The 23,585-nt window shown below is 39.0% G+C and overlaps 2 protein-coding genes across 8 annotated transcripts in view; one reads left to right on the forward strand and one right to left on the reverse strand.

Annotated features, from left to right (window-relative positions):
- LOC146870586 (copine-8-like) overlaps positions 1–23,585 on the reverse strand; it is a 1,950,277-nt gene that overhangs the window by 374,173 nt on the left and 1,552,519 nt on the right. The gene's annotated exons all lie outside the window — the stretch shown is intronic.
- Positions 1–23,585, forward strand: part of LOC146870587 (uncharacterized) — a 153,968-nt gene that overhangs the window by 30,453 nt on the left and 99,930 nt on the right. Inside the window, exon 3 of one of the 7 annotated variants that reach the window (XR_014978438.1) lies at positions 2,308–2,430. The exons of the other annotated variants lie outside the window; for them this stretch is intronic. The gene's annotated coding sequence lies outside the window, so the exon portion shown is untranslated. Of the gene's footprint in view, positions 1–2,307; positions 2,431–23,585 lie in introns of those variants that run through there. 7 annotated transcript variants of the gene reach the window in all.

Below are 23,585 nucleotides of genomic sequence, written 5' to 3' on the forward strand. Positions count from 1 at the left end.
ATCAAAAAGCAAGAAAGAAATGTCGAAAATAGTACTTGAGAGTCAATTTTAGAACATCAGTAATAAAAATTAAAAATGTGATAAACAAACACTGGAATATACTGAATAATGATGAGAGCGTTAAATTGGAGAAACCTATATTTGCTTATAAAAGAAATATGAATCTTCGCAACCAACTAGTTCACACATATAGGGAGGAACCAGTACAGAAACAAAGAACGATTGATAATTCAATAGTGAAAGGAAATAATATATGTGGTAGTTGCTCCTTGTGTTCACAATGCATAGTTGCAAAGGAACTGAAATGCAACAGTAGGACGATTGTTGCGCATTTCCTGACTAATTGCCGCAGTAAAAATATTATTTACTTGATAAGATGTCCTTGTGGACTACCGTATGTTGGGGAGACAGGTCGTGAACTTAAAACACGTCTCCTGGAACATCGATCTGCTATTAAAACTAGGAAAATGAATGCACCACTAGTGGCCCATTATATTGAACAAGGACACAAGGAAACAGATTTTGAGTGGTACATTTTAGAGAAGATAACTATGAACAAAAGAGGAGGCAACATGGAGGCGAAAAGGAAAGCAAGGGAACAATGGTATATTTCTATTCTTAATACTATACGACAAGGCCTCAACTCGCGTAAAGAGTGAGAGAAATTGTTAAACCAACATCAGAGATAATGTTTGGTGATGTAGGTAATAACATCTAGATACGTATTCAGCAAATTAGATCTTTACAGAAGGCGGTAGGAAAGGCCATTATGATACAAGGAAATCTGTCAAAGGATTTTTTTCCGACATCATCTTTTAATTTAAAGATAATGTAAAATTTCTACCAAACTTAAAAAAACAAACCTATAGGAAGCAGATGATGGCCCTATTTAAAATTAATGTATGGTTTAGGTAGATATTGAATACCATATAATAAAATATAGGTGAGGAACAATGGGGGTTATTATTAAGATGGGGCCAATTCTAGTATTGTTTTGTTTGTTTTTGTGATTCTGTTAATAAAAGGATCTATTACCATAATTGGGCAGTCAAATGATAACATTTCAAGATGGTGGCCTTGGGTGCATTTAATGGAGTCCACTTTTTATTACCATTTTTGGCATTTACCGAATAAAATATTAGCATTGTCGATATCAAAGGCCTAGATAATTAGGGCAGGCGACTAGCGCACGGTTCTCTAATAGAAGGGCTACTAATTTTTAAGAATTGTACAGACTGCACATTAAAGGACAATACTTAAATACGGAAAGCCTCGTTATCACCACTCAAAGATGGCGTCCGTTTTCAGTTTTTCTTAGTCCTTTGTTTATGGCGCTTACCAAACGAAATATTAGTGGTGTAGGTTTTGTTTAAATGCCAGGATAATTAGGGCAGGCGGTTAACGCATAGTTCTCTGATAGAATGGCTATTCATTTTTAAGAATTGTACGGACAGTACACTAAAGGACAATACTATAATATAGAGTGCCTCGACTTTGCCACTCAAAGATGGCGGCCGTTTTCAGTTTTTTCAAGTCCTCTGTTTATGGCTGTGATTGCTGCCAATTAGGGGATACTGGAACGTTTAAAAGTGGAGCCGGGACTCACTGGATTGTTTTCGATTGTTGTTTGTATTTTAGGAGCACGCAAGGAGATTTTTTAATCCCGGTAAATCGGCGAGTTTTAGCGTAGTCACCTTTTGAGTGAGTTTTAATGGAAGTCACTTCCTTAATGGCCATGCTGTTTAAATTGGATTACTTGACCTGGTAACATTTGCCTTTGGGTTGGTTTATATTCTGAGCTCGGCGATTGGCAAAGCTGTGCATTTGTTGGTTTTTAAACTGAGGAACCTACAGCAACTCCGGGGAGAGGGTCTTCATGAAGCATTGACTAATACTCTTTTAGAGAGTTATAAGTTAATTGTCGGGTCATGTTTTTTATAACACCTGGCGAGAGGGGCCCATATAGCATTTTGTGAGAGAAATGAAAATCATTTGTTGAGGTTATTCATATGTAATATCTGGTGAGAGGGGACTTTTTCCCCCCATTAAGAGTATAAATAGAATAGCGGGTTAACAAAATGAATAATGTTACTCGCGTCCAGAATTGGTTGGGGTGATTTAGTCATAAATGTGCGAGTAGAATAGACTAGATTGCAAAACCCTATATAGAAAAAGAGATGTAAGCGTTATTAGAAAACTTTATTCCTATTTTCTATAGAATAGTTTTAAGCGGACCCTGTATCTTGATTATATGGCTGGCATTGGGTGTTAAGTCAGTCATGTTGATGCCGTATTATTATTTTATAGATACTGGACAGCTTCAATACCACTAAACAACAATAACGGGGCGCTGCGTCGTGTTTTCCTTCAAGAACCTCTGTTGAAGGGCCATAGCTCCTGTGGCTTGATTTATACTAAGTGAAAATTAAGGTATTGAGAACCGATATTATTTGGGGATAAATTGAGGATAACGGAATATGTTAACTGTATATACATAAAAAAAAATTCTCTTGCAGTACTACCAGCGAGGCTTAGTCCCCTGATGTTACATATCTTCAAAAACCTGCCAGAAAAATAAAATCAAGAATATATAAGGTGATTAATAATATTATTTTTTCTAAGGTGATTCCATAAAGGAAAATCAGTATGTTTGTTTAAATGGTGTTAACCATGTTTTACTGCAATACACCTACTATATTCTCTCTCTCTCTGTTATGTTATGTTATGTTACTCCGCACTTTTTGAGCGCACGGCTACCCCAGAGGGGTGTCCCGGCGCTTTGGCAAAGTGACCCAGAGAAACACGAAACCAAAGGGAAAGACCTACTACCGTCACACTAGGTTACTTAGTAAAAAGCAGAGTTTTCAACTCCTTCCTGAAAGCCAGAAGATTATTCGCTTTCCGAAGGGAAAGTGGGAGCTCGTTCCACAGGCAGGCTGTCACATACTGGAAGGATGTGACAGCCTGCTCTCTCTCTCTCTCTCTTTCTCTCTCTCTCTCTCTCTCTCTCTGTCTCTCTCTCTCTCTCTCTCTCTCTCTCTATATATATATATATATATATGTATATATTACCTACTGGCGGTCGCCAGTAGGTAGTTATAGTTAGGACCCCTTTTCCATAGGAAAACCTCAACATTCTATTTTGAATAACTTTGGCGCCGGTCGACGAATCCTCGCGAATTTCTCAAAATAGGTGGGGCGCTACGCTCCGCTCCTACCCTGAAAGTCTCGGGGGGATCCGTCAAGCGGGGGCTGAGATAAAAGGGGGGTCCCAAAACGCGTTTTTCCCATGCATTTTTCCATAGGACCTTTAGAACGAGCTACAGCCCGAACGGCTGAACAGAATTACTCAAAATTTGGCAGAGAGGTAGTCCCTAGGTCAAGGAAGTGCCTTTTGTAGGTTTGGTGTAAATCTGTTCAGTAGATTCTGAGAAAATAGCCTTTAAATCAATATATATATCTGAGCCCGCTTACGGTACGCTTACCGTACGCTTACGGTAAGCGTACGGTGGCGTGCGCGAGCGCGATTCTGATTGGCTCTTAGATCTTAGTAAACATTCGAATCGGCCGAAACCAGGAAGCGGCGGCCGCCATTTTCTGTGTTTCACTCTGAAAAAAAAAGAGTGAAAACAAGAAAAGGGGGCAATGAGGAGAGTTACAGACCCCCTTACATTTGTGAGGGGGTCAAAGAAGGACTGTAAAGTACAAAACAAACATTTATTGATTTTAAAAAAAAATCACGGGGTACGCGTACGGTAAGCTTACGGTAAGCGTACGGAAGAAACATGGCGTGCGCGAAGGAGATTCTGATTGGCCCATAGATCTTAGTAAACATTCGAATCGGCCGAAACCAGGAAGCGGCGGCCGCCATTTTGTGTGTTTCACTCAGAAAAAAAACAGAGAAAACAAGGAAAGGGGGCAATGAGGAGAGTTACAGACCCCCTAACATTTGTAAGGGGGTCAAAGAAGGACAGAAAAGTACAAAAAAAACATTTATTGATTTTAAAAAAAATCACGGGGTACGCGTACCGTAAGCTTACGGTAAGCGTACGGTAAAAAAAATAAAAATAAATAAATGAAAAGCAGATTTAAGAGTTTAGAAATTAGGGAGCTCTAAAAAGAGCTGTTGTGTTTATGAAGTCATTTTTTTAGTGGTACCTACAAGTAAGTACCGATGCAGAGTCTAAGGTTCAAGAGGAAGACTCTGTTCCCTTCATCATTGAAGTGCACACCATCTCCTCTATAAATGTCTTGCATGTCATAACGCAAGTTGTTGTGGTAAATGGCACCCATACCATAGTCACGGAGGAAAGCAGAAACAGATTTGTTGACGTGCTTTCTTGCTTTGTCAATCTGCGGACAGAAATGATTGGACCAGTTCCATTTTTGCCTTTGGCATATGTTGGAAAACACAAAGGCAGTTTTAGGGAAAAGTGTAAACAGTTGTGCAAAGGTGTCCTTCATAAGCATTTCCAGACCTACCCCAGTCAAAGTGCCTAGGTCATTGCCACCACAGTGCACTATTATGAGGTCAGGGTGTTGGATTTGAATGAAGGATTTCACCAATGGCATCAATTGGTGCCACTTTAACCCTCTCTGACCAATCCATTTAATGTCTACATTTGGCAAAGCAAGGTCTCTCACCATACCTGTTTTCTCTGCAAACTTTTCACTCCAGAAGACATAGCTGTGCCCTACAATCCACACTGTGAACATCTTCAAAGGAGAACTGGATGCACTCAGGAGGTGTCTTTCAGTAGAATGGCAATATGAAAAGAAAGACAGTTTGGAAATGGAGGCATACATATTTTTTTCAAAACAAAAAGAACTGATTGGCTGTTTCATACCATTCTAGAATAAAAACTAGGCTGTATGTGTAAATTAATAGAAGCATGTTTTGTATTGGTACAAAAAAATGTGTAACCAAAGAACAGTACTATGGATTTGCTGTAAGGTTTGAAAAGTCAAGCACTCTTGCTCTGTGGAATTGAAACATTGTGTGTCGAACTTCTGACCTAACTCTACACAGCAGTGTTCCATGAGCTGTTGCTATGGTAGCAGGCAGAAGTCAAGTTGGGGGAAGGGTACTAGGCAGAAGTCAAGTTGGGGGAAGGGTACTTTTGGAAAAGGGTTGGTTTTCAACCAATAGAAATGTGTGATTACATTTGAAAAAAAGGGGGAAGCACTGAGATTTGAAACTTACATGTATATGTGTGGAAAAATAGAGGGAAAGTTTGCCATTATCTGGTTCTGCTGAGAGGAGAGAGGTGAACACAACAGAGATCCTGGCTCTGATAATCTGCTGTTTGAGTGTCACATTTCTTTCACAACTAACTAATTTTAAAGGTGAGTTTACAGTTTGAGAGGGGATGTATGTGGTAACTTAAGAAATGAATAATAGAAATGGGAATTGTTTTTGTTGTAGTTACACATGGTGGTTTCATAATGTGTCAGTCTGTAAAAGTGATTTACACTTGCCCCGAAAAAAAAAAGAGCAGTAAGTGTGCTTTAAAAATGGCAAAGAAATTTCGTTTTGGGACTAATGTGAAAACATGACTCTGTGTGCATAGAAGAATTATAGGCAGAGATTTATTGCGTCTTGCTCTGGTGATTTCACAGTTGCATTAGATGGAAAGGGGGAGCGAATTTTTGGGGGAAGAAGCAGAGTCTTAGCACACACTCATGTGCTTGCCATGTATAGTCATGCACAGTATTTAGAAGCGAGTGGGGTTTTCAGGTTTAAGTCTGTAATGCAAATACATTCAGCATCACTAAGGCTGGTTGCCCTTGCTGGAGTGTAGGCAGTCACAGAGAATACACATGGTGGTGGTCTGAAAAAACAGCTTGGACATGTGCATTTAAATAAATCAAAAAAAGTGGTTTCATAATGTGTCAGTCTGTAAAAGTGATTTCCAATTGTAAAAAGTGATTTTCACTTGGCCCGAAAAAAAAAGAGCAGTAAGTGTGCTTTCAAAATGGCAAAGAAATTTCGTTTTGGGACTAATGTGAAAACATGACTCTGTGTGCATAGAGGAATTATAGGCAGAGATTTATTGCGTCTTGCTCTGGTGATTTCACAGTTGCATTAGATGGAAAGGGGGGCGAATTTTTGGGGGAAGAAGCAGAGTCTTAGCACACACCCATGTGCTTGCCATGTATAGTCATGCACAGTATTTAGAAGCGAGTGGGGTTTTCAGGTTTAAGTCTGTAATGCAAATACATTCAGCATCACTAAGGCTGGTTGCCCTTGCTGGAGTGTAGGCAGTCACAGAGAATACACATGGTGGTGGTCTGAAAAAACAGCTTGGACATGTGCATTTAAATAAATCAAAAAAAGTGGTTTCATAATGTGTCAGTCTGTAAAAGTGATTTCCAATTGTAAAAAGTGATTTTCACTTGGCCCGAAAAAAAAAGAGCAGTAAGTGTGCTTTCAAAATGGCAAAGAAATTTCGTTTTGGGACTAATGTGAAAACATGACTCTGTGTGCATAGAGGAATTATAGGCAGAGATTTATTGCGTCTTGCTCTGGTGATTTCACAGTTGCATTAGATGGAAAGGGGGAGCGAATTTTTGGGGGAAGAAGCAGAGTCTTAGCACACACCCATGTGCTTGCCATGTATAGTCATGCACAGTATTTAGAAGCGAGTGTGGTTTTCAGGTTTAAGTCTGTAATGCAAATACATTCAGCATCACTAAGGCTGGTTGCCCTTGCTGGAGTGTAGGCAGTCACAGAGAATACACATGGTGGTGGTCTGAAAAAACAGCTTGGACATGTGCATTTAAATAAATCAAAAAAAGTGGTTTCATAATGTGTCAGTCTGTAAAAGTGATTTCCAATTGTAAAAAGTGATTTTCACTTGGCCCGAAAATAAAAGAGCAGTAAGTGTGCTTTAAAAATGGCAAAGAAATTTCGTTTTGGGACTAATGTGAAAACATGACTCTGTGTGCATAGAGGAATTATAGGCAGAGATTTATTGCGTCTTGCTCTGGTGATTTCACAGTTGCATTAGATGGAAAGGGGGAGCGAATTTTTGGGGGAAGAAGCAGAGTCTTAGCACACACCTATGTGCTTGCCATGTATAGTCATGCACAGTATTTAGAAGCGAGTGGGGTTTTCAGGTTTAAGTCTGTAATGCAAATACATTCAGCATCACTAAGGCTGGTTGCCCTTGCTGGAGTGTAGGCAGTCACAGAGAATACACATGGTGGTGGTCTGAAAAAACAGCTTGGACATGTGCATTTAAATAAATCAAAAAAAGTGGTTTTATAATGTGTCAGTCTGTAAAAGTGATTTCCAATTGTAAAAAGTGATTTTCACTTGGCCCGAAAAAAAAAGAGCAGTAAGTGTGCTTTCAAAATGGCAAAGAAATTTCGTTTTGGGACTAATGTGAAAAAATGACTCTGTGTGCATAGAGGAATTATAGGCAGAGATTTATTGCGTCTTGCTCTGGTGATTTCACAGTTGCATTAGATGGAAAGGGGGAGCGAATTTTTGGGGGAAGAAGCAGAGTCTTAGCACACACCCATGTGCTTGCCATGTATAGTCATGCACAGTATTTACAAGCGAGTGGGGTTTTCAGGTTTAAGTCTGTAATGCAAATACATTCAGCATCACTAAGGCTGGTTGCCCTTGCTGGAGTGTAGGCAGTCACCGCGAATACACATGGTGGTGGTCTGAAAAAAACAGCTTGGACAAGTGCAATTAAATAAATTAAAAAAAAAGGTTTCATAATGTGTCAGTCTGTAAAAGTGATTTTCACTTGCCCCGAAAAAAAAAAGAGCAGTAAGTGTGCTTTAAAAATGGCAAAGAAATTTCGTTTTGGGACTAATGTGAAAACATGACTCTGTGTGCATAGAGGAATTATAGGCAGAGATTTATTGCGTCTTGCTCTGGTGATTTCACAGTTGCATTAGATGGAAAGGGGGAGTGAATTTTTGGGGGAAGAAGCAGAGTCTTAGCACACACCCATGTGCTTGCCGTGTATAGTCATGCACAGTATTTAGAAGCGAGTGGGGTTTTCAGGTTTCAGTCTGTAATGCAAATACATTGAGCTTCACTAAGGCTGGTTGCCCTTGCTGGAGTGTAGCACTCTGTACATGGGCTTTTTAAAAAATCTGAAAAGTGGTTTCATAATGTGACAGTTTGTAAAAGAGATTTTCACTTGCCCAAAAAAAAGAGCAGTTTGTGTGCATTCAAATTGGCAAAGAAATTTTGTTTTGTGACTATTGTGAAAAGAAATGTAGTAATATATTTAAATACAATAAAGGATTTTTTTTTAGTTTTTTTCAGGTATTGCTGAAGAACAGTGAACAAAATTTAAGATGCCTACAAAATCTCGAGTTCAAAAAACGCTAAAAAAAAAACTATATTTGAAGACAACTGGAGGACCAAAGTTAGTAGAAGATGCTCATGTTGGGAAAAAGAAAAAATCTTCTGGTAAGCAGAAAAAACAATTTCTTAAAAAAATATTCAAAACAAAGAAAAATGTACAAAATGTCTGTCCTGGGAAGAATGTAACAAAACGAAGAGAACAGCAAAAAATTGAGAATTTAGTTAATGCAAATATACCTTCTGCAACTGAAAAGTTTTACATAAACAGAAAAACAGCGTTTAAAGAGATACGTAGAAAAATGTTTCAGAGAAGAGTTATGTCCAATTTGATAAAGGATGTGAAGAAATATAAGCAAAAGGCAAAATATTACAAGAGAAAAAAAGAAATTGAAGCCATTGCAGCAAAAGCATTAGAATTAAAAAGGAAACTATTCATATTAATTTTGAATAGGATGCGTACATTAGATAAAATGGTTAATGTACTGAAATCACAAAGCAAAAGCAAAAGAGTAGTGAACAGAACAAACTTTTGTAAAGTGTTTTTAGGAAAGTGGATGCATAGTTCAAGTAGTGAACCTTTTTTTAATGAAGAGAGCTATTTTCAAAGTAATAGTTTGCTGCATGCAGTTGACACCAGAGGTCGTTCATACGAAGTAAAAAATGGTTGCATAATGGAGAAGGAGATAATGGTTCCAAGAGATGAGGTACAAGTGATGGCAGATGAGGCAATGGGGAGACGTCCTAAAGCCCCAGTGTACACTTGGAATTGTAGTAGTATTTGCACTGTGCGTCAGGAATCTATTGACAGATTTCGAGAGTTTCTAAGAGAATATAGTAAAAAAAGTATAAAACAGAAGATTAAGGTGCTTCAAAGTCTGGATCCATGCAGAGTGAGAGAGAATACTGGTTTGCAGGGTCATTCTCTGGCTTGTCTATCTAGAAAAGTGTGCAATAGTGTTTTCCATCATTTTAGGATGCTGGCTGTTCATCATACTGAAATGAGAAAGTTTGTGAGACGGTTGTATTTTGCCAAAAGTCCAGCAATAAAGTTAAATGAATTGAATAGGGCTCTGTTCCGAGGAACGGTATCAGATGTAGAGAAGGTTGTTGATGAAATTCAGTTTTGTTACTTTGGTCCTGAACAAAACAGTGCAGAGAAGGACACAGTAAATGAGGAAGAAGTGGAAGAGAATGTAGAACCTTCTGTAAGTAAGACATTTAATGATCACATAACAAAATTTGCAATAGTCTCTAATGAAAGACCAAATGTTACTTGTATTTGTTGCCGCAGAACTCATTATAGAAAACAAACTAGGAATGTTGATCTCTACAGAAAGAGTGAAAATGAAGATAATTATAAGTGGATGGATTTTGCCACATATATATTTCTTGAAAATTGTTTTGAATTGGGTGAAGATCAGCGTATTTGTAAATACTGTTACAACAAGTTAGAGGAAAATAGAATGCCGACCAGAGCTGTACATAATAATTTAGAATTGGATGCTATTCCTGCTGAACTTTCTGAATTAAATACATATGAGTCTATACTCATTCAATGTGTTCATCCGTTCCAGACCATAGTACGTATGGAGCCCAAAACTGGTAAATTACCTCCTTCAGATTTACTGAGAGGTTTAAAAGGTAGAGTGGTGTATTTGCCCTTGGATTTGAAAAAAAATATGGAAACTATTGATGCGGATACTTTGGAAACTGAACCATTAATTATTCTGGTTAATGGTGTACCTACAAAGAATAAGAAGATTTGGCAGGAGCTGGTAGATGTGCGGAAAGTACAAAGAGCAAATTTGTATTTGAAAAAAAATAACAAATGGTATGAATCAATTTATATAGAAGAAGAAGAAGAAGACGAAGATTTTCAAGAAGACACAGAAACACCAACTGGACAAATTGAAAAAGTGGACAAGACAAAGGAAGAAGAAATTTATGAACATTTTAGCATACATCCTCTTCATTCGAAAGAAGTTATGGGAGACAATATTGATCTCTTTCAGATGAAGAAAGCAAAAGGAACTCCCGTGAGTGTATGGGAGGAGAGCTTGGAAGCTCGATGTTTTCCCCAGCTGTTTCCTACGGGAAAAGGAGGACGATACGATGAACGTCCAGAACAGATTCCAGCTTCAGAGTATCGGACTACAAGACTATATGCTGAAGATCCCAGATTTCGACAAAGTATTCCTTATTTGTTCCATCTTTTATTTGAAAGCGACTTGTCTGCACTGTCTTATGCAGTAAATCACATTTTAAAAAGTGGAGTACATTTACAAAATGTGTCTGCTAAGGATTTTATGGAGAAAGTGCAGCACCGAGATGATCATTTGGAAACACAACTGATCAATCTGATGGCTTGTCAGCATGGGACAAATGAATATTGGTACCGACGCCATGGTGAACTAAAATGCATGTTACGCAATTTAGGAACACCAACATGGTTCCTTACCCTAAGCTGTGCCGAGTACGCTTGGGATGATTTACTGGATTTTCTACGAGAGGCCAATTCAAACATTAAAAACATCGAATACAAGACAGCAGGAGAACTGTGCTCATTGGATCCTGTTAATGTTTGCAGATATTTCAATCATAGATTTGAGGCTATGATGTCCTTCATCTGCAATAAAAAAAATCCACCCCTTGGAGAAGTAGTGGATTTCTTTTGGAGAAAAGAGTACCAGGCAAGAGGTGCTCCTCATATTCATATGCTGTTGTGGATCAAGGATGCCCCAAAGTTTGGAACAGATACTGATGAAGCAGTGTTATCTTACATTGAAGAATATGCAACATGTGGTATACCAAAAAGCACAGAAGAGAACAAGTTAAAGGAGCAAGTTTTACGTTTCCAAAGTCATCGGTGTGGAAAATACTGTCGACGGAAATACAAGAGCAAAGAAAAATACTACACTAAATGTCGATTTGGATTTCCTAGACCTGTTCTTTCAAATGGAAGAGTAAACAGTTTTATGTCAGCTGTGAGACATACTATCACAAGAAAATCACCTAAGAATACCTACAACCTTAAAAGAAAAGAAGAATCAAAAAATATAAATGACTACAACCCAGTCATTTTATCCATGTGGAACGTTAACATGGATATACAGTATGTAGCTGACAATTCCATTGCTGTTGCACGATATGTAACGTCTTACATTACGAAATCAGAAAAAACAGAATTGAAGGAAATGTGGGAAGAGATTTCTCACGAGAAGACTGTTAGTAAGAAGCTGTACAGTTTCAGTTTGAAGATGTTATCGCATCGAGAAATTGGATCCTACGAATGTTCAGATAGGTTATCTTCTGCAAGTCTCTACTCAAAGTCAAGAAGAATAATTTGGGCAAGTTTAGGCCTTGCAGCAATGAGAAATCGGGTACTGAAATCTGTTGGAGAAATTGAATATTTGTCCGAGAATGACCCAGAAAGTACAGATATATTGAAAACAAACATGTTGGACACATATTATCCCAAGAGAAGTCATCATCTGGAGAACATGTGTCTCTATGAAGTGTTGCAGAACTACATTTATTCACGGAAAGCTGCAGAAGACATTAATAATGGAAAATATAAAGTTGTTGGTGAAGAAGGATGTTTGGTGAAGCAAACCAAAGGAAGTTTGATAAATCACCGGAAGCTGAGTTGCGACACTACCGACAAGAAAGAATTTTACTACTTGGCTCTTTTACAGTTGTTTAAACCATGGCGTACAGAGGATGAACTACTGGGAGAATTTCAAAGCTATGAGGATTCATTTAATGCTTGCAAAGACAGCATACAATGCAATACATTCACAACTTATCTGCAAATGTTAAATGAAGAAATTGAACAGGAAACTACAATTGCAGCAGAAATAGCTAGAGACAGTTCTCAGGACAGCCAAAGTTCAGGAACACACAGTCAAGATCCCCTAGGACAACCAATCGTTGAAAATGAAGCATCAATAGCCATGAATGAAGTGGAAACAGCTATGAATCAAGCTCAAGAAGAATTTATAGACTTAGAAAATTTGGAAAGACAACTGAATCAAGAGCAGCAACAAATTTATGAAGAGATCAAAAACAAAATTGATCACGGATTTCTACATGTAAAAAAAGAGTGCTCATGCACATCATTTCATCCAATCAGGATGTATGTAAGCGGACAAGCTGGCACTGGAAAAAGTTTCCTAATTAAAGTCATCAGAAGCTACCTAAAGCAAAAAACGGATTCTACGTTGTCTTGTGTGGTTACTGCTCCAACTGGGTTAGCAGCATATAACATAAAAGGAATCACCTTACATCGTTTGCTAATGTTACCAGTGGAGCATGAGAACAAAATACAATTCAACAAGCTAACTGGAGAAGCATCCTTGGAAGTTTCACGGTAATACAAATATTTGGTCCTTCTTTGAGTACAAGGAACTTACAACTAATATGAGGCAAGCAAACGATGAAGAATATGGAAGTATTCTGAAAGATATCAGGATTGGACTACTCACAGAAGCTGGCAAAAAAGCATTACAGACTCGGCTGCTACATAATTTATTTCCAAAGGAAGAAATAGTTGCAGAGAAGATATACAAGAACATTGCAGAAAACAAAAGTGTCATCTGCTTAATGCCTACTCTACGTGAATGCTCAATATTCAATGAGGAGCTTTTGAAATTGGAAAAGGAAGAGATCAGGAAATTGGAAGCAGTGGACAAAATTGAGGATGGAAGAATTACTGTCACAGTAACAGGCAAACTGAAAAATAAATTGGACTCACTAGAGAAGAACATATCCAAAACAGCTGGATTAGAAAAAAATCTATATGTTTGCATGAACTGTAGAGTGTTTTTAAGGAGAAATTTGGATGTTGAGAAAGGTTTAGTTAATGGAGCGATGGGAAGAGTTGTGGGTTTTATTAATTATCAGAAAAAAGAAGGAATTGAATGTTTAAAAATAAAATTTGATCAGATAGATGAAGTTAAAGATATTTGTCGTTGTACAGTTCGTTTTATGCTTGTGAAAGACTTATATGTACGTAGGAAGCAGTTTCCGTTTTCTCTAGCATATGCTGTAACTATTCACAAGTCTCAAGGATTGACTGTAGATTGTGCATTTGTGAACATTGGTTCAACTGTGTTCAAAGAAGGTATGGCATATGTTGCTTTGTCACGAGTCAAAACATTATCAGGTTTATTCATGATAGACTTTGAAGAATCAAAAGTTAGTGCTGATACAAATTGTGTAAAGGAGTATAATAGATTAAGAAGAAGCTATGCTCCTCATTTAGGTCAGTATCCTGTGTTGGAGAAACGTGTAGTTTCTCGTAAAAGAAAAAATGAGAATATCTGTAGTGAAGATGTAGAGAAGAGGAAAAAAAAGAGGAGTGATGTAATTGCAAGCAAAAAGAAAAAGGAAAATGAAGAACAGGTTGTAGGATGTCATTTTGAAAATAGCTCTGGTGTCAACTGCTACGCAAATGTAGTGCTGAATGTTGCATTTTATCTGGAAAGTTTGCAAGAGCAGATAATAGTAAATCAGGGAAAAAGATTCTGTTCAGAGCTGAGTCTCCTTTTTCAAAAGTTGAGTAAAGATAAAACTCAAATAGAAAGTGCTACTGACATTAGAAAACTTTTAGATGTATGTTCAGGACGAACACAGTTTTCTCAAAATGAACAGCAAGATGCACATGAATTTTTGATGTATTTTCTTCAGGTAGTGGAAGAAGAAGGAGTTCCCATTGACATTTTTTTTGGTCTCTCTTATAAATGGGAACATAGTTGTGATAATTGTTATAATATATGTGGCTCTATTGTTGATAATGAAAGGTTTATTTATTTGACATTGCCAGAGAGTAAAACAGTCACTTTTGCAAAATTAGTTAAAGATGCTAATCATAGCATGAAATGTGGTGAGTGTAATTCTGACATGTTTTCAACATTAATTTTAAAGGAATACGGACAGTATGTAATTTTAATGATGCAACGATGTCGAGCTGATGGTTCAAAATTGGATACTTTAATAAAGAAGTTTACAGGACAGCAATTATCAATTTCAGGAAAAACTTTTGTAACTGTTGCAATAATTTTCCATGATGGACCTACTGTTACTTCTGGACATTACACAGTTTATCTAAAATGTGAAAAAGGCTGGACACTGTGTAATGATTCCCAATTGATTTTCAAACAACGTTTGCCTTTTGATTTAGCAAATTCCTATCTAATCTTCCTGAAACCTAAATTTTAGAGAGACTTGGCAAGATCTGGACAAAATAATTTTACCATTTTACTGGATTACCATTGCAATTTTGTAAAAAAAAGATTTTTAAAATTATCATTTGGCCTAATGGAAAGATAACCAATTGTAATGTGGACTTTTTTAATTTTTAATGCAATTTTGAAAAACCAATAATTTAGAGATTATCGGTAACTTCTGCACATTTTAAATTTTGGAATGTTATTGGACTGCCATTGGAAATTTTTTCAAAAATGATTTAAAAAATTACTATTTGGCCATGTGGAAAAGTAACCAATTCTATTGTGGACTAAATAAATTATTCAAAAAATTTTCGTGAACCAAAATGTTACAGAGAATCGGTGAGATCTGGACAAATTAAACTTTAGAATTTTATTGGATTTCCGTTGGAAATTTATTCCAAAAAAAAAATTAAAATTACTATTTGGCCTAAAGGAAATGAAATCAGATGTATTTTGGAGTTATTTGAGATATAATATTGTGATTATAGTTCTGAAACAAACATATCAGACGGTATTTTAAAGAAATAAGTATTGGTATTAGATGATATTTTTTTACAATATTATGCATTTCTATAATGTTAAGTTTAATTAAAAAAAGAATCAGGGCTTTTTTAATACAATCTTTGTGATTGGTATTTTTTTTTGCCCGCTGTAAAATGATGAATGCAATTGCTTTCACAATTTATAGTGAAATGCAATATATTCTGAAAACAGCAAAAATAAGGCAAAAAGATTTTTGGGTAAAAAATGTAAATATGTGTACTGTATTATAAAATGTTTAAAAAATATTAATACTTTTTTCTTTTTTTCCAGATAGATATAGAAAATTTTCGAAAACTACAAACATTTTTAAAACTATTTTTTAAAAAAAGAAATGAATAAATATTTTTTCAGTGAGTATGGTAAGTCAATAATAATAATTGTAGTCTCTCAAGGACAATGTAATGTCACCATTTGAGATGTCATCAGTGATGTCATGAGTGATGTCACTGACCATGTCATGAGTGATGTAATATGTGACGTCATCAGCAGTGCATTGCGGGCGCGCGAGTTATAGTTAGCTGAACTAACTATAACGGGGCAATTTCATTGGTTTTTTACGAGTAAAATGTCCAGCTAACTATAACATGTGTGAAACCTATGGTTTTTTCACTGAATTTCTAAGGTTTTTTAAATGCTAATTCCTAACTATAACGTGTGTGAAACCTATGGTTTTTTCACTGATATATATATACATACATACATACACATATATACATACATATTACCTACTGGCGATCGCCAGTAGGTAGTTATAGTTAGGACCGTGTTTCCACAGGAAATCTTAAAATTCTATTTTGAATAACTTTGGCGCCGGTTGACGAATCAAATTTTCAAAACTAATGGGGCGCTCCGCTCAGCTCCTACCTGAAAGTCTCGGGGTGATTCGTCAAGCGGGGGCTGAGAAAAAGGGGGGGTCCCAAAACACGTTTTCCCAATGGATTTTTCCATAGGGACTTTAGTCGCAGCTACAGCCCGAACGGCTGAACAGAATTATGTGAAATTTGGCAGAGAGGTAGCCATAAGGTCTATGAAGTGCCTTTTGCAGGTTTGGTGTAAATCTGTTCAGTATTTCCAGAGAAAATAGCATTTAAATCAATATATATCTATACGCGCGCAGCGTGCGGGCACTGAGCAAGCCCTGTGCGCGCACCCTGCCGTGCGCGAGCGCACTTTGCCGTGCGCGAGCGCACTTCTGATTGGTTGTTAGATGTCAGTAAACATTCGAATCGGTGGAAATCAGGAAGCGGCGGCCGCCATTTTGTCTCTCGCAGTCTGAGGCAGTAAAAAACAAAGGGGGAGAACGTGTAAAGGGGACAGAGTGGGGAGATATTGACCCACTAGGCATTGTCAGGGGGTCACAGTAGGACCTTGTAGGGCAAAAAAAAAAGAATTATATTTTTTTTTAAAATATCACCGAGTGCGCGCACCCAGCGCGCACCCGAAAAAAACTTTTAACAAAAAAAAGAAAAAAAAATCACAGTAAAGTGTTCAGATATTAGGTGGCTCTAAAAAGAGCCCTTGTGTTCATTGAGTGCTTTTTTTGGTAGTACCTACAAGTAAGTACCGATGCAGAGTCTTGAGTTCAAGAGGAAGACTCTGTTGCCTTCATCAGTGAAGTGTACACCATCTCCTCTATAAATGTCTTGCATGTTGTAACGCAAGTTTTTGTGGTATATAGAACCCATACCATAGTCTCTGAGGAAAGCAGAAATAGATTTGTTGACGTGCTTCCTTGCTTTGTCAATCTGCGGACAATGTTGGTTGGACCAGTTCCACTTTTGCCTTTGGCATATATTAGAATATACAAAGGCAGTTTGTGGAAAAAGTGACATCAATTGCACAAAGGAGTCCTTAACAAGCATTTCCAGACCTACCCCAGTTAAAGTGCCTAGGTCATTTCCACCACAGTGCACAATAATAAGGTTAGGCTGTGGGAGATGTAGAAAGGTTTTCACCAAAGGCATTAATTGGTGCCACTTTAACCCTCTCTGACCAATCCATTTAATGTCTACATTTGGCAAATCAAGGTCTCTCATCATACCTCTTTTTACTGCATACTTTTCACTCCAGAAGACATAGCTGTGACCTACAATCCACACTGTGAACATCTTCCAAGGAGATCTGGATGCACTCAGGATGTGTCTTTCAGCAGAATGGCAATATGAAAAGAAAGACAGTTGAAAAATGGAGGCATACATATTTTTTTTAACAAAAAGAACTGATTGGCTGATTCAAACTATTTTAAAGTTAAAACTAGGCTGTCTGTATACATTTTTAGAAGCATGTTTTGTATTGGTTATGAAAAATGTGTTGCCACTGAACATTACTTTGGATTTGCTGAGAGGTTTGACAGGTCAAGCACTCTTGCTCTTTGGATTTGAAACATTGTGTGCTGAACTTTTGACCTCTCTGCACACACCAGTGTTCCATGACCTGTTGCTATGGCAGCAGGCAGAAGTTATGTTGGGGGAAGGGTTCAGTTGGAAAAGGGTTGAAAATGACAACCAATAAAAAAGTGTGATTCCATTTGAAAAAATGTGGGAAGGAATGTGATTTGGAGTTAACATGTATATGTGTGAAAAAAGAGAGGGAAACTGTGCCATTAACTGGTTCTGCTGAGAGGAGAGAGGTGTTCAGCTCAGAGATTCTGGTCTGATAAACTGCTGTGTGACTGCCACATTTCTTTCACAACTAACTAATTTTAAAGGTGAGTTATGAGTTTGAGAGGGGGTGTTTGTGGTTAATTTAGATATAAATAAAAGAATTGTGATTATTTGTTTAAAGTTGTGATTTACATTTTGTGTTTTGGGAGATATTTAACTGTCTTGAATATGTAAAATATTATGGAGTATGTTTTCACCATAAGTTAAGGTGTACTGGTAACAATGAGGAATACTGTTTTGTGCCTACCATCAAACCATGAGTCTGTGTGCAGAGAAGAATTGTTGACAGAGATTTAATTTGTGTTGCTGTTGAAAAGTAAGACTTGCACTTGAAAGAAAAGGAAAGCTTCTTTTTAACTGTGATGGTTAGGATTTAGCAGAAATCACTTTGAAAGAAATGAGAGGCAAATGCCAACACATTTGAAATTAGCATGGTAGATTTTCGTTCTACATTAAAAGTTGTGAATTACATTTTATGTTGTGGAAGATATGTATCTGTCTTGAACATGTTAGATATTTTGGAGTATGTCTTCCCCAGAATCAAAGGTGTGCTGGTACTATACAAGTCTCTCTTGTACCAGAGAATACACAGTCTAGAGAAACACACTCTTGGCACACACGCAGCAGCTTCTCCAACACTCCCATGCGTAGTACTCAGCTCTGTGTGATGTTTCAGATAGCAGTGTGTAACGCAAACACATAAAAACATCATCAAGGCTCATTTTCTTTGCTCTAGTCTAATCACTCACCCTGTAACACATGGTCATGGTCTCAAGGAGCTGTTAGGACATGTGCTGTTTTCTGCCTCTCTAAATGATAAGGAAAATGTGTCAGGCTGTAACAGTAATTTGGTACTATCCAGGAATACTGTTTTGTGCCTACCATCAAACCATGAGTCTGTGTGCAGAGAAGAATTGTTGACAGAGATTTAATTTGTGTTGCTGTTGAAAAGTAAGACTTGCAGTTGAAAGAAAAGGACAGCTTCTTTTTAATTGTGATGGTTAGGATTTAGCAGAAATCACTTTGAAAGAAAAGAGAGGAAAATGGCAACACATTTGAAATTAGCATTAGTTCTGTAAGAATTGCAGTCCCAGGAAAGGGGCAGCCTGTGTTATGTGCCTAAAATCACGGCATGAGTCTGCGTGCGCACAGGAATTGTGGGCAGAGAATTAATTTATGAAGTTGTTGTTTTGAAAGAATTGCAGTCCCAGGAAAGGGGCAGCCTGTTTTCTAAACTCAAATTATCCGTTAGCACACATGCACTGTTACATACATCCCTGCAGTCTTCATGCAGTTCTGGAAGTCTCCTTGCTCATCTCTCTTGCACCAGAGAATACACAGTCTCCTGAAACACACTCTTGGCACACATGCAGCAGCTTCTCCAACACTCCCATGCGTAGTACTCAGCTCTGTGTGATGTTTCAGATAGCAGTGTGTAACGCAAACACATAAAAACATCATTAAGGCTAATTTTCTTTGCTCTAGTCTAATCACTCACCCAGGTAACACATGGTCATGGTCTCAAGGAGCTGTTAGGACATGTGCTGTTTTCTGCCTCTCTAAATGATAAGGAAAATGTGTCAGGCTGTAACAGTAATTTGGTACTATCCAGGAACACTGTTTTGTGCTTAAAATCACAGCATGAGACTGTGTGCGCAGAGGAATTGTGGGCAGAGATTTAATTTGTGAATTTGTTGTTGTTAGAACCGGCGGTCTCTAGTTGGCAGAGGTATACACTTCTGACAAATAGGGACCTACCAACTCTAGTCAGGGCAAGGGGATTACACACTCAGATAACCCCTGCTACCCCCTTGGTAGCTCGGCAGAGCAGACAGGCTTATCCCAGAGGCAGTGTGTTAAGCATTTATGACCACATACAGTAATAAAGTGAATACACTACAGATGGACACGACACAGAAGTTATTATAAAAATAGTATTTTTATATAAGGCTTAGCACAAGACCAAATAACGACAAAAATATACCACAGTCTTAATAAATACTCTTTGGAAGGAAAAATAATAGTTCAAGTAAGGTTTCTTCTTGGCAAATAGTTCTTTAGCAACAAAATTAAGTATTCTTCTGAGCACAGTTCTTTGGCAACAATGTAACCCCCACAGGAGTCACACGACGTCGAGTCTACTATATTCCCAAGGTTCGGCATCGACCGCGAGGAGCGCTACGTCGAGCCTGGAGTTGCAACAGACCCCACAAACACAGTACCTTTGGGAATGAAGAAAACGATGATCCACGGCGTCGAGATGTCGGCGTCGAGGTCGGCGTCGATCGTGCCTCGGATTCGGGTCGATCCGCAGCGGCGTCGAGGGATGTCGGGCCGGAGCAGCGCTCACGGCGTCGAGAAGGGCGTTGAGTCGATGCGATCAGCAGCGGCGTCGGGACGGGGTCGCTTGGAGGTGGAGCCGATACTCACTCCTCACCTTGTCAGAAGTGATCTGAGTCTTTGGTTCAGGGGACCTTCTCTTATACCCCTTTTCTCCTTTGTTCCCTTTGTCCAAGCAGGGAAATTCCCCCCATCTCAGGTTCGTTGTGGGTGTTGCCAGGCAGAGGCACCTGGCCTATTCACTGAGCAGGGCAGAGTCCTCAGCCGCCCAGCAGGAGGCGGAGCCAGTATTGTCACTGGCAGGAGCAGGGCTATCAGTCACCCAGCAGGAGGTGGAGCCAGTATTGTGTCAGGCAGGGCAGGCTACTCTTCCCTTACTCTATGTGTAAATGCCTCATTCACCCCACACTGACTCATTCAGACCTCTGGAGCCACCCAGCCCCTGACACACACACCAAACCAGCAGAGACCGGTGGATAGTTGGACAAGAAAATAGCCACTTTCTAAAAGGGCTATTTTCAAACACAGAATCTAAAAACCATCCATCCTAAAGGGTGTGTTATTAAATTCTGAGTTCAGGGATACTAAACTCGACCTGCTACCATGCTCCCTGAGTCAGATAGATTATAATGGAGTTAATAATCAGTCTACCCAGTCTGGCCTATTGGAGGCCGGTAGCCCTTCAATAGTGAAAAACGAAAATGGCTGTAATTCACTATTAGGTCATGCCACACACATCAGGGCATGACCTACCTTTTACCAACAATGCACCCTGCCCTAGGGCCTACCATAGAGGTGTCTGAAATGTGGCAAAGTGAAGGTTTAGAGACTGGCAAGTAGGTTTCCTTGCCAAGTCGACATGGCAGTCAGGGACTGTACGCAGGCGCTGCAGTGGCAGGCCTGAGACACATTTTACACGCTGCTTCTGTGGGTGGCACAACCAGTGCTGCAAGCCCACCAGCAGCAGTTAACTTACACGCCCTTGGCACACGCAGTGCACTAGACTAGGGTCTGACAGTAAGTCAACCAAGCCAATCATGGTAACACCAATCAATGTAACAATTTAACATAGGGAGCACTTGCACTGTGGCACTGATCAGCAGTGGCACAGTGCCCAAAGCAATAATCCAGCAAAAACATCGTAAACAGAGGAGGCAAACAGAAAAAAATGGAGGAGAGACTCATGCCAATGATGCCAGGTCTAATAGTTGTTCTGAAAGAATTGCAGTCCCAGGAAAGGGGCAGCCTGTGTTATGTGCCTAAAATGACGGCATGAGTCTGTGTGCGCACAGGAATTGTGGGCAGAGATTTAATTAGTGAAGTTGTTGTTCAGTAAGAATTGCAGTCCCAGGAAAGGGGCAGCCTGTGTTATGCGCCTAAAATCACGGCATGAGTCTGTGTGCGCACAGGAATTGTGGGCAGAGATTTAATTTGTGAAGTTGTTGTTCTGTAAGAATTGCAGTCCCAGGAAAGGGGCAGCCTGTTTTCTAAACTCAAATTATCCCTTAGCACACATGCACTGTTACATACATCCCTGCAGTCTTCATGCAGTTCTGGAAGTCTCCTTGCTCATCTCTCTTGCACCAGAGAATACACAGTCTCCAGAAACACACTCTTGGCACACATGCAGCAGCTTCTCCAACACTCCCATGCGTAGTACTCAGCTCTGTGTGATGTTTCAGATAGCAGTGTGTAACGCAAACACATAAAAACATCATCAAGGCCTCATTTTCTTTGCTCTAGTCTAATCACTCACCCTGTAACACATGGTCATGGTCTCAAGGAGCTGTTAGGACATGTGCTGTTTTCTGCCTCTCTAAATGATAAGGAAAATGTGTCAGGCTGTAACAGTAATTTGGTACTATCCAGGAACACTGTTTTGTGCCTAAAATCACAGCATGAGTCTGTGTGCATACAGGAATTGTGGGCAGAGATTTAATTTGTGAAGTAGTTGTTCAGTAAGAATTGCAGTCCCAGGAAAGGGGCAGCCTGTGTTATGTGCCTAAAATCACGGCATGAGTCTGTGTGCGCACAGGAATTGTGGGCAGAGATTTAATTTGTGAAGTTGTTGTTCTGTAAGAATTGCAGTCCCAGGAAAGGGGCAGCCTGTTTTCTAAACTCAAATTATCCGTTAGCACACATGCACTGTTACATACATCCCTGCAGTCTTCATGCAGTTCTGGAAGTCTCCTTGCTCATCTCTCTTGCACCAGAGAATACACAGTCTCCAGAAACACACTCTTGGCACACATGCAGCAGCTTCTCCAACACTCCCATGCGTAGTACTCAGCTCTGTGTGATGTTTCAGATAGCACTGTGTAACGCAAACACATAAAAACATCATTAAGGCTCATTTTCTTTGCTCTAGTCTAATCACTCACCCTGTAACACATGGTCATGGTCTCAAGGAGCTGTTAGGACATGTGCTGTTTTCTGCCTCTCTAAATGATAAGGAAAATGTGACAGGCTGTAACAGTAATTTGGTACTATCCAGGAAAACTATTTTGTGCCTAAAATCACAGCATGAGTATGTGTGCGCAGAGGAATTGTGGGCAGAGATTTAATTTGTGAAGTTGTTGTTCTGAAAGAATTGCAGTCCCAGGAAAGGGGCAGCCTGTGTTATGTGCCTAAAATGACGGCATGAGTCTGTGTGCGCACAGGAATTGTGGGCAGAGATTTAATTAGTGAAGTTGTTGTTCAGTAAGAATTGCAGTCCCAGGAAAGGGGCAGCCTGTGTTATGTGCCTAAAATCACGGCATGAGTCTGTGTGCGCACAGGAATTATGGGCAGAGATTTGATTTGTGAATTTGTTGTTCTGTAAGAATTGCAGTCCCAGGAAAGGGGAAGCCTGTTTTCTAAACTCAAATTATCCCTTAGCACACATGCATTGTTACATACATCCCTGCAGTCTTCATGCAGTTCTGGAAGTCTCCTTGCTCATCTCTCTTGCACCAGAGAATACACAGTCTCCAGAAACACACTCTTGGCACACACGCAGCAGCTTCTCCAACACTCCCATGCGTAGTACTCAGCTCTGTGTGATGTTTCAGATAGCAGTGTTTAACGTAAACACATAAAAACATCATCAAGGCCTCATTTTCTTTGCTCTAGTCTAATCACTCACCCAGGTTGCACATGCTCATGGTATGAAGTAGCTGTTAGGAAATGTGCTCTTTTCTGTCTCTGTAAACTATAAGGAAAATGTGTCAGGCTGTAACAGCAATTATCACTTGCTCTACCACAGTAGTAAATGTGCATTTAAATTGCCAATCAAATATTGTTTTCTGCCTAGAATCACACCATGAGGCTGTGTGCGCACAGGAATTGTGGGCAGAGATTTAAAGTGTGTTGCAGTTGTTCTGAAAGACTTGCACTTGCAGGAAAGGGGCAGCTTGTTTTTTTCAACTGTGGTGGTTAGCACTCTGCACAAATCAGTAAATCACAAATGAGAGGCAAATGGTAAAACATTTAGTTTCT

This window comes from Triturus cristatus, chromosome 1_1 (genome assembly GCF_964204655.1).
Source record: "Triturus cristatus chromosome 1_1, aTriCri1.1, whole genome shotgun sequence".
Taxonomy (NCBI): Eukaryota; Metazoa; Chordata; class Amphibia; order Caudata; family Salamandridae; genus Triturus; species Triturus cristatus.